Raw genomic sequence first — 18,052 nt, 5'->3', positions numbered from 1 at the left:
CGCAGATAGAAAATTCCTCTTGAGGAATTGGAAAGAAAATTGAAAGATGTTCCTTTTTCTAGAATGGGTTTTCCGACAGTCAACTTTTTTCCTGTTCATTCCCTGATGGACTAGTGGCTAGGATCCAGCACTCTCACTGCTGTGGCCCGGGTTCGATTCCCGGTCAGGTCTATTATAATAGACGGAAAGACAGAAAATTCTTATTGGAGAAAGCATTGAAAGAGGTTCCTTTTTCTAGAATGGGTTTTCCGACAGTCAACTTTTTTTCTAGTAAAGTCCTTGGTGGTCTAGTGGCTAGGATCCAGCACTTTCACTGCTGTGGCCTGGGTTCGATTCCAGGTCAGGTCTATTATTATAGACGGAAAGACAGAAAATTCTTATTGGAGAAAGCATTGAAAGAGGTTCCTTTTATAGAATGGATTTGACGACAGTCAACTTTTTTTCTAGTAAAGTCCTTGGTGGTCTAGTGGCTAGGATTCAGCACTTTCACTGCTGTGGCCCGGGTTCGATTCCAGGTCAGGGAAACTGTTACACGCAGATAGAAAATTCCTCTTGAGGAATTGGAATGAACATTGAAAGAGGTTCCTTTTTCTAGAATGGGTTTTCCGACAGTCAACTTTTTTCCTGTACAGTCCCTGATGGTCTAGTGGCTAGGATCCAGCACTCTCACTGCTGTGGCCCGGGTTCGATTCCCGGTCAGGTCTATTATAATAGACGGAAAGACAGAAATTTTTTATCGGAGAAAGCATTGAAAGAGGTTCCTTTTATAGAATGGATTTGACGACAGTCAACTTTTTTCTAGTAAAGTCCTTGGTGGTCTAGTGGCTAGGATCCAGCACTCTCACTGCTGTGGCCCGGGTTTGATTCCCGGTCAGGGAAACTATGACAGACAGACAGACAGACAGACAGACAGACAGACAGACAGACAGACAGACAGACAGACAGACAGACAGACAGACAGACAGACAGACAGACAGACAGACAGACAGACAGACAGACAGACAGACAGACAGACAGACAGACAGACAGACAGACAGACAGACAGACAGACAGACAGACAGACAGACAGACAGACAGACAGACAGACAGACAGACAGACAGACAGACAGACAGACAGACAGACAGACAGACAGACAGACAGACAGACAGACAGACAGACAGACAGACAGACAGACAGACAGACAGACAGACAGACAGACAGACAGACAGACAGACAGACAGACAGACAGACAGACAGACAGACAGACAGACAGACAGACAGACAGACAGACAGACAGACAGACAGACAGACAGACAGACAGACAGACAGACAGACAGACAGACAGACAGACAGACAGACAGACAGACAGACAGACAGACAGACAGACAGACAGACAGACAGACAGACAGACAGACAGACAGACAGACAGACAGACAGACAGACAGACAGACAGACAGACAGACAGACAGACAGACAGACAGACAGACAGACAGACAGACAGACAGACAGACAGACAGACAGACAGACAGACAGACAGACAGACAGACAGACAGACAGACAGACAGACAGACAGACAGACAGACAGACAGACAGACAGACAGACAGACAGACAGACAGACAGACAGACAGACAGACAGACAGACAGACAGACAGACAGACAGACAGACAGACAGACAGACAGACAGACAGACAGACAGACAGACAGACAGACAGACAGACAGACAGACAGACAGACAGACAGACAGACAGACAGACAGACAGACAGACAGACAGACAGACAGACAGACAGACAGACAGACAGACAGACAGACAGACAGACAGACAGACAGACAGACAGACAGACAGACAGACAGACAGACAGACAGACAGACAGACAGACAGACAGACAGACAGACAGACAGACAGACAGACAGACAGACAGACAGACAGACAGACAGACAGACAGACAGACAGACAGACAGACAGACAGACAGACAGACAGACAGACAGACAGACAGACAGACAGACAGACAGACAGACAGACAGACAGACAGACAGACAGACAGACAGACAGACAGACAGACAGACAGACAGACAGACAGACAGACAGACAGACAGACAGACAGACAGACAGACAGACAGACAGACAGACAGACAGACAGACAGACAGACAGACAGACAGACAGACAGACAGACAGACAGACAGACAGACAGACAGACAGACAGACAGACAGACAGACAGACAGACAGACAGACAGACAGACAGACAGACAGACAGACAGACAGACAGACAGACAGACAGACAGACAGACAGACAGACAGACAGACAGACAGACAGACAGACAGACAGACAGACAGACAGACAGACAGACAGACAGACAGACAGACAGACAGACAGACAGACAGACAGACAGACAGACAGACAGACAGACAGACAGACAGACAGACAGACAGACAGACAGACAATTCTTTTTGGAGAAAGCATTGAAAGAGGTTCTTTTTATAGAATGGATTTGACGACAGTCAACTTTTTTTCTAGTAAAGTCCTTGGTGGTCTAGTGGCTAGGATCCAGCACTTTCACTGCTGTGGCCCGGGTTCGATTCCAGGTCAGGGAAACTGTTACACGCAGATAGAAAATTCCTCTTGAGGAATTGGAAAGAAAATTGAAAGATGTTCCTTTTTCTAGAATGGGTTTTCCGACAGTCAACTTTTTTCCTGTTCATTCCCTGATGGACTAGTGGCTAGGATCCAGCACTCTCACTGCTGTGGCCCGGGTTCGATTCCCGGTCAGGTCTATTATAATAGACGGAAAGACAGAAAATTCTTATTGGAGAAAGCATTGAAAGAGGTTCCTTTTTCTAGAATGGGTTTTCCGACAGTCAACTTTTTTTCTAGTAAAGTCCTTGGTGGTCTAGTGGCTAGGATCCAGCACTTTCACTGCTGTGGCCTGGGTTCGATTCCAGGTCAGGTCTATTATTATAGACGGAAAGACAGAAAATTCTTATTGGAGAAAGCATTGAAAGAGGTTCCTTTTATAGAATGGATTTGACGACAGTCAACTTTTTTTCTAGTAAAGTCCTTGGTGGTCTAGTGGCTAGGATCCAGCACTTTCACTGCTGTGGCCTGGGTTCGATTCCAGGTCAGGTCTATTATTATAGACGGAAAGACAGAAAATTCTTATTGGAGAAAGCATTGAAAGAGGTTCCTTTTATAGAATGGATTTGACGACAGTCAACTTTTTTTCTAGTAAAGTCCTTGGTGGTCTAGTGGCTAGGATCCAGCACTTTCACTGCTGTGGCCCGGGTTCGATTCCAGGTCAGGGAAACTGTTACACGCAGATAGAAAATTCCTCTTGAGGAATTGGAATGAACATTGAAAGAGGTTCCTTTTTCTAGAATGGGTTTTCCGACAGTCAACTTTTTTTCTAGTAAAGTCCTTGGTGGTCTAGTGGCTAGGATCCAGCACTTTCACTGCTGTGGCCTGGGTTCGATTCCAGGTCAGGTCTATTATAATAGACGGAAAGACAGAAATTTTTTTATCGGAGAAAGCATTGAAAGAGGTTCCTTTTATAGAATGGATTTGACGACAGTCAACTTTTTTCTAGTAAAGTCCTTGGTGGTCTAGTGGCTAGGATCCAGCACTCTCACTGCTGTGGCCCGGGTTCGATTCCCGGTCAGGGAAACTATGACAGACAGACAGACAGACAGACAGACAGACAGACAGACAGACAGACAGACAGACAGACAGACAGACAGACAGACAGACAGACAGACAGACAGACAGACAGACAGACAGACAGACAGACAGACAGACAGACAGACAGACAGACAGACAGACAGACAGACAGACAGACAGACAGACAGACAGACAGACAGACAGACAGACAGACAGACAGACAGACAGACAGACAGACAGACAGACAGACAGACAGACAGACAGACAGACAGACAGACAGACAGACAGACAGACAGACAGACAGACAGACAGACAGACAGACAGACAGACAGACAGACAGACAGACAGACAGACAGACAGACAGACAGACAGACAGACAGACAGACAGACAGACAGACAGACAGACAGACAGACAGACAGACAGACAGAGACAGACAGACAGACAGACAGACAGACAGACAGACAGACAGACAGACAGACAGACAGACAGACAGACAGAGACAGACAGACAGACAGACAGACAGACAGACAGACAGACAGACAGACAGACAGACAGACAGACAGACAGACAGACAGACAGACAGACAGACAGACAGACAGACAGACAGACAGACAGACAGACAGACAGACAGACAGACAGACAGACAGACAGACAGACAGACAGACAGACAGACAGACAGACAGACAGACAGACAGACAGACAGACAGACAGACAGACAGACAGACAGACAGACAGACAGACAGACAGACAGACAGACAGACAGACAGACAGACAGACAGACAGACAGACAGACAGACAGACAGACAGACAGACAGACAGACAGACAGACAGACAGACAGACAGACAGACAGACAGACAGACAGACAGACAGACAGACAGACAGACAGACAGACAGACAGACAGACAGACAGACAGACAGACAGACAGACAGACAGACAGACAGACAGACAGACAGACAGACAGACAGACAGACAGACAGACAGACAGACAGACAGACAGACAGACAGACAGACAGACAGACAGACAGACAGACAGACAGACAGACAGACAGACAGACAGACAGACAGACAGACAGACAGACAGACAGACAGACAGACAGACAGACAGACAGACAGACAGACAGACAGACAGACAGACAGACAGACAGACAGACAGACAGACAGACAGACAGACAGACAGACAGACAGACAGACAGACAGACAGACAGACAGACAGACAGACAGACAGACAGACAGACAGACAGACAGACAGACAGACAGACAGACAGACAGACAGACAGACAGACAGACAGACAGACAGACAGACAGACAGACAGACAGACAGACAGACAGACAGACAGACAGACAGACAGACAGACAGACAGACAGACAGACAGACAGACAGACAGACAGACAGACAGACAGACAGACAGACAGACAGACAGACAGACAGACAGACAGACAGACAGACAGACAGACAGACAGACAGACAGACAGACAGACAGACAGACAGACAGACAGACAGACAGACAGACAGACAGACAGACAGACAGACAGACAGACAGACAGACAGACAGACAGACAGACAGACAGACAGACAGACAGACAGACAGACAGACAGACAGACAGACAGACAGACAGACAGACAGACAGACAGACAGACAGACAGACAGACAGACAGACAGACAGACAGACAGACAGACAGACAGACAGACAGACAGACAGACAGACAGACAGACAGACAGACAGACAGACAGACAGACAGACAGACAGACAGACAGACAGACAGACAGACAGACAGACAGACAGACAGACAGACAGACAGACAGACAGACAGACAGACAGACAGACAGACAGACAGACAGACAGACAGACAGACAGACAGACAGACAGACAGACAGACAGACAGACAGACAGACAGACAGACAGACAGACAGACAGACAGACAGACAGACAGACAGACAGACAGACAGACAGACAGACAGACAGACAGACAGACAGACAGACAGACAGACAGACAGACAGACAGACAGACAGACAGACAGACAGACAGACAGACAGACAGACAGACAGACAGACAGACAGACAGACAGACAGACAGACAGACAGACAGACAGACAGACAGACAGACAGACAGACAGACAGACAGACAGACAGACAGACAGACAGACAGACAGACAGACAGACAGACAGACAGACAGACAGACAGACAGACAGACAGACAGACAGACAGACAGACAGACAGACAGACAGACAGACAGACAGACAGACAGACAGACAGACAGACAGACAGACAGACAGACAGACAGACAGACAGACAGACAGACAGACAGACAGACAGACAGACAGACAGACAGACAGACAGACAGACAGACAGACAGACAGACAGACAGACAGACAGACAGACAGACAGACAGACAGACAGACAGACAGACAGACAGACAGACAGACAGACAGACAGACAGACAGACAGACAGACAGACAGACAGACAGACAGACAGACAGACAGACAGACAGACAGACAGACAGACAGACAGACAGACAGACAGACAGACAGACAGACAGACAGACAGACAGACAATTCTTTTTGGAGAAAGCATTGAAAGAGGTTCTTTTTATAGAATGGATTTGACGACAGTCAACTTTTTTTCTAGTAAAGTCCTTGGTGGTCTAGTGGCTAGGATCCAGCACTTTCACTGCTGTGGCCCGGGTTCGATTCCAGGTCAGGGAAACTGTTACACGCAGATAGAAAATTCCTCTTGAGGAATTGGAAAGAAAATTGAAAGATGTTCCTTTTTCTAGAATGGGTTTTCCGACAGTCAACTTTTTTCCTGTTCATTCCCTGATGGACTAGTGGCTAGGATCCAGCACTCTCACTGCTGTGGCCCGGGTTCGATTCCCGGTCAGGTCTATTATAATAGACGGAAAGACAGAAAATTCTTATTGGAGAAAGCATTGAAAGAGGTTCCTTTTTCTAGAATGGGTTTGACGACAGTCAACTTTTTTTCTAGTAAAGTCCTTGGTGGTCTAGTGGCTAGGATCCAGCACTTTCACTGCTGTGGCCCGGGTTCGATTCCAGGTCAGGGAAACTGTTACACGCAGATAGAAAATTCCTCTTGAGGAATTGGAAAGAAAATTGAAAGATGTTCCTTTTTCTAGAATGGGTTTTCCGACAGTCAACTTTTTTCCTGTTCATTCCCTGATGGACTAGTGGCTAGGATCCAGCACTCTCACTGCTGTGGCCCGGGTTCGATTCCCGGTCAGGTCTATTATAATAGACGGAAAGACAGAAAATTCTTATTGGAGAAAGCATTGAAAGAGGTTCCTTTTTCTAGAATGGGTTTTCCGACAGTCAACTTTTTTTCTAGTAAAGTCCTTGGTGGTCTAGTGGCTAGGATCCAGCACTTTCACTGCTGTGGCCTGGGTTCGATTCCAGGTCAGGTCTATTATTATAGACGGAAAGACAGAAAATTCTTATTGGAGAAAGCATTGAAAGAGGTTCCTTTTATAGAATGGATTTGACGACAGTCAACTTTTTTTCTAGTAAAGTCCTTGGTGGTCTAGTGGCTAGGATCCAGCACTTTCACTGCTGTGGCCTGGGTTCGATTCCAGGTCAGGTCTATTATTATAGACGGAAAGACAGAAAATTCTTATTGGAGAAAGCATTGAAAGAGGTTCCTTTTATAGAATGGATTTGACGACAGTCAACTTTTTTTCTAGTAAAGTCCTTGGTGGTCTAGTGGCTAGGATCCAGCACTTTCACTGCTGTGGCCCGGGTTCGATTCCAGGTCAGGGAAACTGTTACACGCAGATAGAAAATTCCTCTTGAGGAATTGGAAAGAAAATTGAAAGATGTTCCTTTTTCTAGAATGGGTTTTCCGACAGTCAACTTTTTTCCTGTTCATTCCCTGATGGACTAGTGGCTAGGATCCAGCACTCTCACTGCTGTGGCCCGGGTTCGATTCCCGGTCAGGTCTATTATAATAGACGGAAAGACAGAAAATTCTTATTGGAGAAAGCATTGAAAGAGGTTCCTTTTTCTAGAATGGGTTTTCCGACAGTCAACTTTTTTTCTAGTAAAGTCCTTGGTGGTCTAGTGGCTAGGATCCAGCACTTTCACTGCTGTGGCCTGGGTTCGATTCCAGGTCAGGTCTATTATTATAGACGGAAAGACAGAAAATTCTTATTGGAGAAAGCATTGAAAGAGGTTCCTTTTATAGAATGGATTTGACAACAGTCAACTTTTTTTCTAGTAAAGTCCTTGGTGGTCTAGTGGCTAGGATTCAGCACTTTCACTGCTGTGGCCTGGGTTCGATTCCAGGTCAGGGAAACTGTTACACGCAGATAGAAAATTCCTCTTGAGGAATTGGAATGAACATTGAAAGAGGTTCCTTTTTCTAGAATGGGTTTTCCGACAGTCAACTTTTTTCCTGTACAGTCCCTGATGGTCTAGTGGCTAGGATCCAGCACTCTCACTGCTGTGGCCCGGGTTCGATTCCCGGTCAGGTCTATTATAATAGACGGAAAGACAGAAATTTTTTATCGGAGAAAGCATTGAAAGAGGTTCCTTTTATAGAATGGATTTGACGACAGTCAACTTTTTTCTAGTAAAGTCCTTGGTGGTCTAGTGGCTAGGATCCAGCACTCTCACTGCTGTGGCCCGGGTTTGATTCCCGGTCAGGGAAACTATGACAGACAGACAGACAGACAGACAGACAGACAGACAGACAGACAGACAGACAGACAGACAGACAGACAGACAGACAGACAGACAGACAGACAGACAGACAGACAGACAGACAGACAGACAGACAGACAGACAGACAGACAGACAGACAGACAGACAGACAGACAGACAGACAGACAGACAGACAGACAGACAGACAGACAGACAGACAGACAGACAGACAGACAGACAGACAGACAGACAGACAGACAGACAGACAGACAGACAGACAGACAGACAGACAGACAGACAGACAGACAGACAGACAGACAGACAGACAGACAGACAGACAGACAGACAGACAGACAGACAGACAGACAGACAGACAGACAGACAGACAGACAGACAGACAGACAGACAGACAGACAGACAGACAGACAGACAGACAGACAGACAGACAGACAGACAGACAGACAGACAGACAGACAGACAGACAGACAGACAGACAGACAGACAGACAGACAGACAGACAGACAGACAGACAGACAGACAGACAGACAGACAGACAGACAGACAGACAGACAGACAGACAGACAGACAGACAGACAGACAGACAGACAGACAGACAGACAGACAGACAGACAGACAGACAGACAGACAGACAGACAGACAGACAGACAGACAGACAGACAGACAGACAGACAGACAGACAGACAGACAGACAGACAGACAGACAGACAGACAGACAGACAGACAGACAGACAGACAGACAGACAGACAGACAGACAGACAGACAGACAGACAGACAGACAGACAGACAGACAGACAGACAGACAGACAGACAGACAGACAGACAGACAGACAGACAGACAGACAGACAGACAGACAGACAGACAGACAGACAGACAGACAGACAGACAGACAGACAGACAGACAGACAGACAGACAGACAGACAGACAGACAGACAGACAGACAGACAGACAGACAGACAGACAATTCTTTTTGGAGAAAGCATTGAAAGAGGTTCTTTTTATAGAATGGATTTGACGACAGTCAACTTTTTTTCTAGTAAAGTCCTTGGTGGTCTAGTGGCTAGGATCCAGCACTTTCACTGCTGTGGCCCGGGTTCGATTCCAGGTCAGGGAAACTGTTACACGCAGATAGAAAATTCCTCTTGAGGAATTGGAAAGAAAATTGAAAGATGTTCCTTTTTCTAGAATGGGTTTTCCGACAGTCAACTTTTTTTCTAGTAAAGTCCTTGGTGGTCTAGTGGCTAGGATCCAGCACTTTCACTGCTGTGGCCCGGGTTCGATTCCAGGTCAGGGAAACTGTTACACGCAGATAGAAAATTCCTCTTGAGGAATTGGAAAGAAAATTGAAAGATGTTCCTTTTTCTAGAATGGGTTTTCCGACAGTCAACTTTTTTCCTGTTCATTCCCTGATGGACTAGTGGCTAGGATCCAGCACTCTCACTGCTGTGGCCCGGGTTCGATTCCCGGTCAGGTCTATTATAATAGACGGAAAGACAGAAAATTCTTATTGGAGAAAGCATTGAAAGAGGTTCCTTTTTCTAGAATGGGTTTTCCGACAGTCAACTTTTTTTCTAGTAAAGTCCTTGGTGGTCTAGTGGCTAGGATCCAGCACTTTCACTGCTGTGGCCTGGGTTCGATTCCAGGTCAGGTCTATTATTATAGACGGAAAGACAGAAAATTCTTATTGGAGAAAGCATTGAAAGAGGTTCCTTTTATAGAATGGATTTGACGACAGTCAACTTTTTTTCTAGTAAAGTCCTTGGTGGTCTAGTGGCTAGGATCCAGCACTTTCACTGCTGTGGCCTGGGTTCGATTCCAGGTCAGGTCTATTATTATAGACGGAAAGACAGAAAATTCTTATTGGAGAAAGCATTGAAAGAGGTTCCTTTTATAGAATGGATTTGACGACAGTCAACTTTTTTTCTAGTAAAGTCCTTGGTGGTCTAGTGGCTAGGATCCAGCACTTTCACTGCTGTGGCCCGGGTTCGATTCCAGGTCAGGGAAACTGTTACACGCAGATAGAAAATTCCTCTTGAGGAATTGGAAAGAAAATTGAAAGATGTTCCTTTTTCTAGAATGGGTTTTCCGACAGTCAACTTTTTTCCTGTTCATTCCCTGATGGACTAGTGGCTAGGATCCAGCACTCTCACTGCTGTGGCCCGGGTTCGATTCCCGGTCGGGTCTATTATAATAGACGGAAAGACAGAAAATTCTTATTGGAGAAAGCATTGAAAGAGGTTCCTTTTTCTAGAATGGGTTTTCCGACAGTCAACTTTTTTTCTAGTAAAGTCCTTGGTGGTCTAGTGGCTAGGATCCAGCACTTTCACTGCTGTGGCCTGGGTTCGATTCCAGGTCAGGTCTATTATTATAGACGGAAAGACAGAAAATTCTTATTGGAGAAAGCATTGAAAGAGGTTCCTTTTATAGAATGGATTTGACAACAGTCAACTTTTTTTCTAGTAAAGTCCTTGGTGGTCTAGTGGCTAGGATTCAGCACTTTCACTGCTGTGGCCTGGGTTCGATTCCAGGTCAGGGAAACTGTTACACGCAGATAGAAAATTCCTCTTGAGGAATTGGAATGAACATTGAAAGAGGTTCCTTTTTCTAGAATGGGTTTTCCGACAGTCAACTTTTTTCCTGTACAGTCCCTGATGGTCTAGTGGCTAGGATCCAGCACTCTCACTGCTGTGGCCCGGGTTCGATTCCCGGTCAGGTCTATTATAATAGACGGAAAGACAGAAATTTTTTATCGGAGAAAGCATTGAAAGAGGTTCCTTTTATAGAATGGATTTGACGACAGTCAACTTTTTTCTAGTAAAGTCCTTGGTGGTCTAGTGGCTAGGATCCAGCACTCTCACTGCTGTGGCCCGGGTTTGATTCCCGGTCAGGGAAACTATGACAGACAGACAGACAGACAGACAGACAGACAGACAGACAGACAGACAGACAGACAGACAGACAGACAGACAGACAGACAGACAGACAGACAGACAGACAGACAGACAGACAGACAGACAGACAGACAGACAGACAGACAGACAGACAGACAGACAGACAGACAGACAGACAGACAGACAGACAGACAGACAGACAGACAGACAGACAGACAGACAGACAGACAGACAGACAGACAGACAGACAGACAGACAGACAGACAGACAGACAGACAGACAGACAGACAGACAGACAGACAGACAGACAGACAGACAGACAGACAATTCTTTTTGGAGAAAGCATTGAAAGAGGTTCTTTTTATAGAATGGATTTGACGACAGTCAACTTTTTTTCTAGTAAAGTCCTTGGTGGTCTAGTGGCTAGGATCCAGCACTTTCACTGCTGTGGCCCGGGTTCGATTCCAGGTCAGGGAAACTGTTACACGCAGATAGAAAATTCCTCTTGAGGAATTGGAAAGAAAATTGAAAGATGTTCCTTTTTCTAGAATGGGTTTTCCGACAGTCAACTTTTTTCCTGTTCATTCCCTGATGGACTAGTGGCTAGGATCCAGCACTCTCACTGCTGTGGCCCGGGTTCGATTCCCGGTCAGGTCTATTATAATAGACGGAAAGACAGAAAATTCTTATTGGAGAAAGCATTGAAAGAGGTTCCTTTTTCTAGAATGGGTTTTCCGACAGTCAACTTTTTTTCTAGTAAAGTCCTTGGTGGTCTAGTGGCTAGGATCCAGCACTTTCACTGCTGTGGCCCGGGTTCGATTCCAGGTCAGGGAAACTGTTACACGCAGATAGAAAATTCCTCTTGAGGAATTGGAAAGAAAATTGAAAGATGTTCCTTTTTCTAGAATGGGTTTTCCGACAGTCAACTTTTTTCCTGTTCATTCCCTGATGGACTAGTGGCTAGGATCCAGCACTCTCACTGCTGTGGCCCGGGTTCGATTCCCGGTCAGGTCTATTATAATAGACGGAAAGACAGAAAATTCTTATTGGAGAAAGCATTGAAAGAGGTTCCTTTTTCTAGAATGGGTTTTCCGACAGTCAACTTTTTTTCTAGTAAAGTCCTTGGTGGTCTAGTGGCTAGGATCCAGCACTTTCACTGCTGTGGCCTGGGTTCGATTCCAGGTCAGGTCTATTATTATAGACGGAAAGACAGAAAATTCTTATTGGAGAAAGCATTGAAAGAGGTTCCTTTTATAGAATGGATTTGACGACAGTCAACTTTTTTTCTAGTAAAGTCCTTGGTGGTCTAGTGGCTAGGATCCAGCACTTTCACTGCTGTGGCCTGGGTTCGATTCCAGGTCAGGTCTATTATTATAGACGGAAAGACAGAAAATTCTTATTGGAGAAAGCATTGAAAGAGGTTCCTTTTATAGAATGGATTTGACGACAGTCAACTTTTTTTCTAGTAAAGTCCTTGGTGGTCTAGTGGCTAGGATCCAGCACTTTCACTGCTGTGGCCCGGGTTCGATTCCAGGTCAGGGAAACTGTTACACGCAGATAGAAAATTCCTCTTGAGGAATTGGAATGAACATTGAAAGAGGTTCCTTTTTCTAGAATGGGTTTTCCGACAGTCAACTTTTTTTCTAGTAAAGTCCTTGGTGGTCTAGTGGCTAGGATCCAGCACTTTCACTGCTGTGGCCTGGGTTCGATTCCAGGTCAGGTCTATTATAATAGACGGAAAGACAGAAATTTTTTTATCGGAGAAAGCATTGAAAGAGGTTCCTTTTATAGAATGGATTTGACGACAGTCAACTTTTTTCTAGTAAAGTCCTTGGTGGTCTAGTGGCTAGGATCCAGCACTCTCACTGCTGTGGCCCGGGTTCGATTCCCGGTCAGGGAAACTATGACAGACAGACAGACAGACAGACAGACAGACAGACAGACAGACAGACAGACAGACAGACAGACAGACAGACAGACAGACAGACAGACAGACAGACAGACAGACAGACAGACAGACAGACAGACAGACAGACAGACAGACAGACAGACAGACAGACAGACAGACAGACAGACAGACAGACAGACAGACAGACAGACAGACAGACAGACAGACAGACAGACAGACAGACAGACAGACAGACAGACAGACAGACAGACAGACAGACAGACAGACAGACAGACAGACAGACAGACAGACAGACAGACAGACAGACAGACAGACAGACAGACAGACAGACAGACAGACAGACAGACAGACAGACAGACAGACAGACAGACAGACAGACAGACAGACAGACAGACAGACAGACAGACAGACAGACAGACAGACAGACAGACAGACAGACAGACAGACAGACAGACAGACAGACAGACAGACAGACAGACAGACAGACAGACAGACAGACAGACAGACAGACAGACAGACAGACAGACAGACAGACAGACAGACAGACAGACAGACAGACAGACAGACAGACAGACAGACAGACAGACAGACAGACAGACAGACAGACAGACAGACAGACAGACAGACAGACAGACAGACAGACAGACAGACAGACAGACAGACAGACAGACAGACAGACAGACAGACAGACAGACAGACAGACAGACAGACAGACAGACAGACAGACAGACAGACAGACAGACAGACAGACAGACAGACAGACAGACAGACAGACAGACAGACAGACAGACAGACAGACAGACAGACAGACAGACAGACAGACAGACAGACAGACAGACAGACAGACAGACAGACAGACAGACAGACAGACAGACAGACAGACAGACAGACAGACAGACAGACAGACAGACAGACAGACAGACAGACAGACAGACAGACAGACAGACAGACAGACAGACAGACAGACAGACAGACAGACAGACAGACAGACAGACAGACAGACAGACAGACAGACAGACAGACAGACAGACAGACAGACAGACAGACAGACAGACAGACAGACAGACAGACAGACAGACAGACAGACAGACAGACAGACAGACAGACAGACAGACAGACAGACAGACAGACAGACAGACAGACAGACAGACAGACAGACAGACAGACAGACAGACAGACAGACAGACAGACAGACAGACAGACAGACAGACAGACAGACAGACAGACAGACAGACAGACAGACAGACAGACAGACAGACAGACAGACAGACAGACAGACAGACAGACAGACAGACAGACAGACAGACAGACAGACAGACAGACAGACAGACAGACAGACAGACAGACAGACAGACAGACAGACAGACAGACAGACAGACAGACAGACAGACAGACAGACAGACAGACAGACAGACAGACAGACAGACAGACAGACAGACAGACAGACAGACAGACAGACAGACAGACAGACAGACAGACAGACAGACAGACAGACAGACAGACAGACAGACAGACAGACAGACAGACAGACAGACAGACAGACAGACAGACAGACAGACAGACAGACAGACAGACAGACAGACAGACAGACAGACAGACAGACAGACAGACAGACAGACAGACAGACAGACAGACAGACAGACAGACAGACAGACAGACAGACAGACAGACAGACAGACAGACAGACAGACAGACAGACAGACAGACAGACAGACAGACAGACAGACAGACAGACAGACAGACAGACAGACAGACAGACAGACAGACAGACAGACAGACAGACAGACAGACAGACAGACAGACAGACAGACAGACAGACAGACAGACAGACAGACAGACAGACAGACAGACAGACAGACAGACAGACAGACAGACAGACAGACAGACAGACAGACAGACAGACAGACAGACAGACAGACAGACAGACAGACAGACAGACAGACAGACAGACAGACAGACAGACAGACAGACAGACAGACAGACAGACAGACAGACAGACAGACAGACAGACAGACAGACAGACAGACAGACAGACAGACAGACAGACAGACAGACAGACAGACAGACAGACAGACAGACAGACAGACAGACAGACAGACAGACAGACAGACAGACAGACAGACAGACAGACAGACAGACAGACAGACAGACAGACAGACAGACAGACAGACAGACAGACAGACAGACAGACAGACAGACAGACAGACAGACAGACAGACAGACAGACAGACAGACAGACAGACAGACAGACAGACAGACAGACAGACAGACAGACAGACAGACAGACAGACAGACAGACAGACAGACAGACAGACAGACAGACAGACAGACAGACAGACAGACAGACAGACAGACAGACAGACAGACAGACAGACAGACAGACAGACAGACAGACAGACAGACAGACAGACAGACAGACAGACAGACAGACAGACAGACAGACAGACAGACAGACAGACAGACAGACAGACAGACAGACAGACAGACAGACAATTCTTATTGGAGAAAGCATTGAAAGAGGTTCTTTTTATAGAATGGATTTGACGACAGTCAACTTTTTTTCTAGTAAAGTCCTTGGTGGTCTAGTGGCTAAGATCCAGCACTTTCACTGCTGTGGCCCGGGTTCGATTCCAGGTCAGGGAAACTGTTACACGCAGATAGAAAATTCCTCTTGAGGAATTGGAAAGAAAATTGAAAGATGTTCCTTTTTCTAGAATGGGTTTTCCGACAGTCAACTTTTTTCCTGTTCATTCCCTGATGGACTAGTGGCTAGGATCCAGCACTCTCACTGCTGTGGCCCGGGTTCGATTCCCGGTCAGGTCTATTATAATAGACGGAAAGACAGAAAATTCTTATTGGAGAAAGCATTGAAAGAGGTTCCTTTTTCTAGAATGGGTTTTCCGACAGTCAACTTTTTTTCTAGTAAAGTCCTTGGTGGTCTAGTGGCTAGGATTCAGCACTTTCACTGCTGTGGCCTGGGTTCGATTCCAGGTCAGGTCTATTATTATAGACGGAAAGACAGAAAATTCTTATTGGAGAAAGCATTGAAAGAGGTTCCTTTTATAGAATGGATTTGACGACAGTCAACTTTTTTTCTAGTAAAGTCCTTGGTGGTCTAGTGGCTAAGATCCAGCACTTTCACTGCTGTGGCCCGGGTTCGATTCCAGGTCAGGGAAACTGTTACACGCAGATAGAAAATTCCTCTTGAGGAATTGGAAAGAAAATTGAAAGATGTTCCTTTTTCTAGAATGGGTTTTCCGACAGTCAACTTTTTTCCTGTTCATTCCCTGATGGACTAGTGGCTAGGATCCAGCACTCTCACTGCTGTGGCCCGGGTTCGATTCCCGGTCAGGTCTATTATAATAGACGGAAAGACAGAAAATTCTTATTGGAGAAAGCATTGAAAGAGGTTCCTTTTTCTAGAATGGGTTTTCCGACAGTCAACTTTTTTTCTAGTAAAGTCCTTGGTGGTCTAGTGGCTAGGATCCAGCACTTTCACTGCTGTGGCCTGGGTTCGATTCCTGGTCAGGTCTATTATTATAGACGGAAAGACAGAAAATTCTTATTGGAGAAAGCATTGAAAGAGGTTCCTTTTATAGAATGGATTTGACGACAGTCAACTTTTTTTCTAGTAAAGTCCTTGGTGGTCTAGTGGCTAGGATTCAGCACTTTCACTGCTGTGGCCTGGGTTCGATTCCAGGTCAGGGAAACTGTTACACGCAGATAGAAAATTCCTCTTGAGGAATTGGAATGAACATTGAAAGAGGTTCCTTTTTCTAGAATGGGTTTTCCGACAGTCAACTTTTTTCCTGTACAGTCCCTGATGGTCTAGTGGCTAGGATCCAGCACTCTCACTGCTGTGGCCCGGGTTCGATTCCCGGTCAGGTCTATTATAATAGACGGAAAGACAGAAATTTTTTATCGGAGAAAGCATTGAAAGAGGTTCCTTTTATAGAATGGATTTGACGACAGTCAACTTTTTTCTAGTAAAGTCCTTGGTGGTCTAGTGGCTAGGATCCAGCACTCTCACTGCTGTGGCCCGGGTTTGATTCCCGGTCAGGGAAACTATGACAGACAGACAGACAGACAGACAGACAGACAGACAGACAGACAGACAGACAATTCTTATTGGAGAAAGCATTGAAAGAGGTTCCTTTTATAGAATGGATTTGACGACAGTCAACTATTTTTCTAGTAAAGTCCTTGGTGGTCTAGTGGCTAGGATCCAGCACTTTCACTGCTGTGGCCTGGGTTCGATTCCAGGTCAGGGAAACTGTTACACGCAGATAGAAAATTCCTCTTGAGGAATTGGAAAGAAAATTGAAAGATGTTCCTTTTTCTAGAATGGGTTTTCCGACAGTCAACTTTTTTCCTGTTCATTCCCTGATGGACTAGTGGCTAGGATCCAGCACTCTCACTGCTGTGGCCCGGGTTCGATTCCCGGTCAGGTCTATTATAATAGACGGAAAGACAGAAAATTCTTATTGGAGAAAGCATTGAAAGATGTTCCTTTTTCTAGAATGGGTTTTCCGACAGTCAACTTTTTTTCTAGTAAAGTCTTTGGTGGTCTAGTGGCTAGGATCCAGCACTCTCACTGCTGTGGCCCGGGTTCGATTCCCGGTCAGGTCTATTATAATAGACGGAAAGACAGAAAATTCTTATTGGAGAAAGCATTGAAAGATGTTCCTTTTTCTAGAATGGGTTTTCCGACAGTCAACTTTTTTTCTAGTAAAGTCTTTGGTGGTCTAGTGGCTAGGATCCAGCACTCTCACTGCTGTGGCCCGGGTTCGATTCCCGGTCAGGTCTATTATAATAGACGGAAAGACAGAAATTTTTTATTGGAGAAAGCATTGAAAGAGGTTCCTTTTATAGAATGGATTTTCCGACAGTCAACTTTTTTTCTAGTAAAGTCCTTGGTGGTCTAGTGGCTAGGATCCAG

General features: G+C 45.9%; 2 non-coding genes across 2 annotated transcripts; both read left to right on the top strand.

The window, feature by feature from the left end:
* The first annotated feature begins 3,569 nt into the window (after positions 1–3,569).
* trnae-cuc (transfer RNA glutamic acid (anticodon CUC)) lies at positions 3,570–3,641 on the top strand. The gene has a single exon. It is a non-coding gene; the product is annotated as a tRNA-Glu (tRNA).
* Positions 3,642–13,032: 9,391 nt separating this feature from the next.
* Positions 13,033–13,104, top strand: trnae-cuc (transfer RNA glutamic acid (anticodon CUC)). The gene has a single exon. It is a non-coding gene; the product is annotated as a tRNA-Glu (tRNA).
* The last annotated feature ends 4,948 nt before the right edge of the window (positions 13,105–18,052 follow it).

The sequence above is a fragment of the Urocampus carinirostris genome, chromosome 1 (assembly GCF_059441175.1).
Source record: "Urocampus carinirostris isolate Australia breed hairy pipefish chromosome 1, RoL_Ucar_1.0, whole genome shotgun sequence".
NCBI classification, from domain to species: Eukaryota; Metazoa; Chordata; class Actinopteri; order Syngnathiformes; family Syngnathidae; genus Urocampus; species Urocampus carinirostris.
Note: the sequence above shows the minus strand (reverse complement) of the source record. Positions and strands in the feature narration are given on the sequence as shown.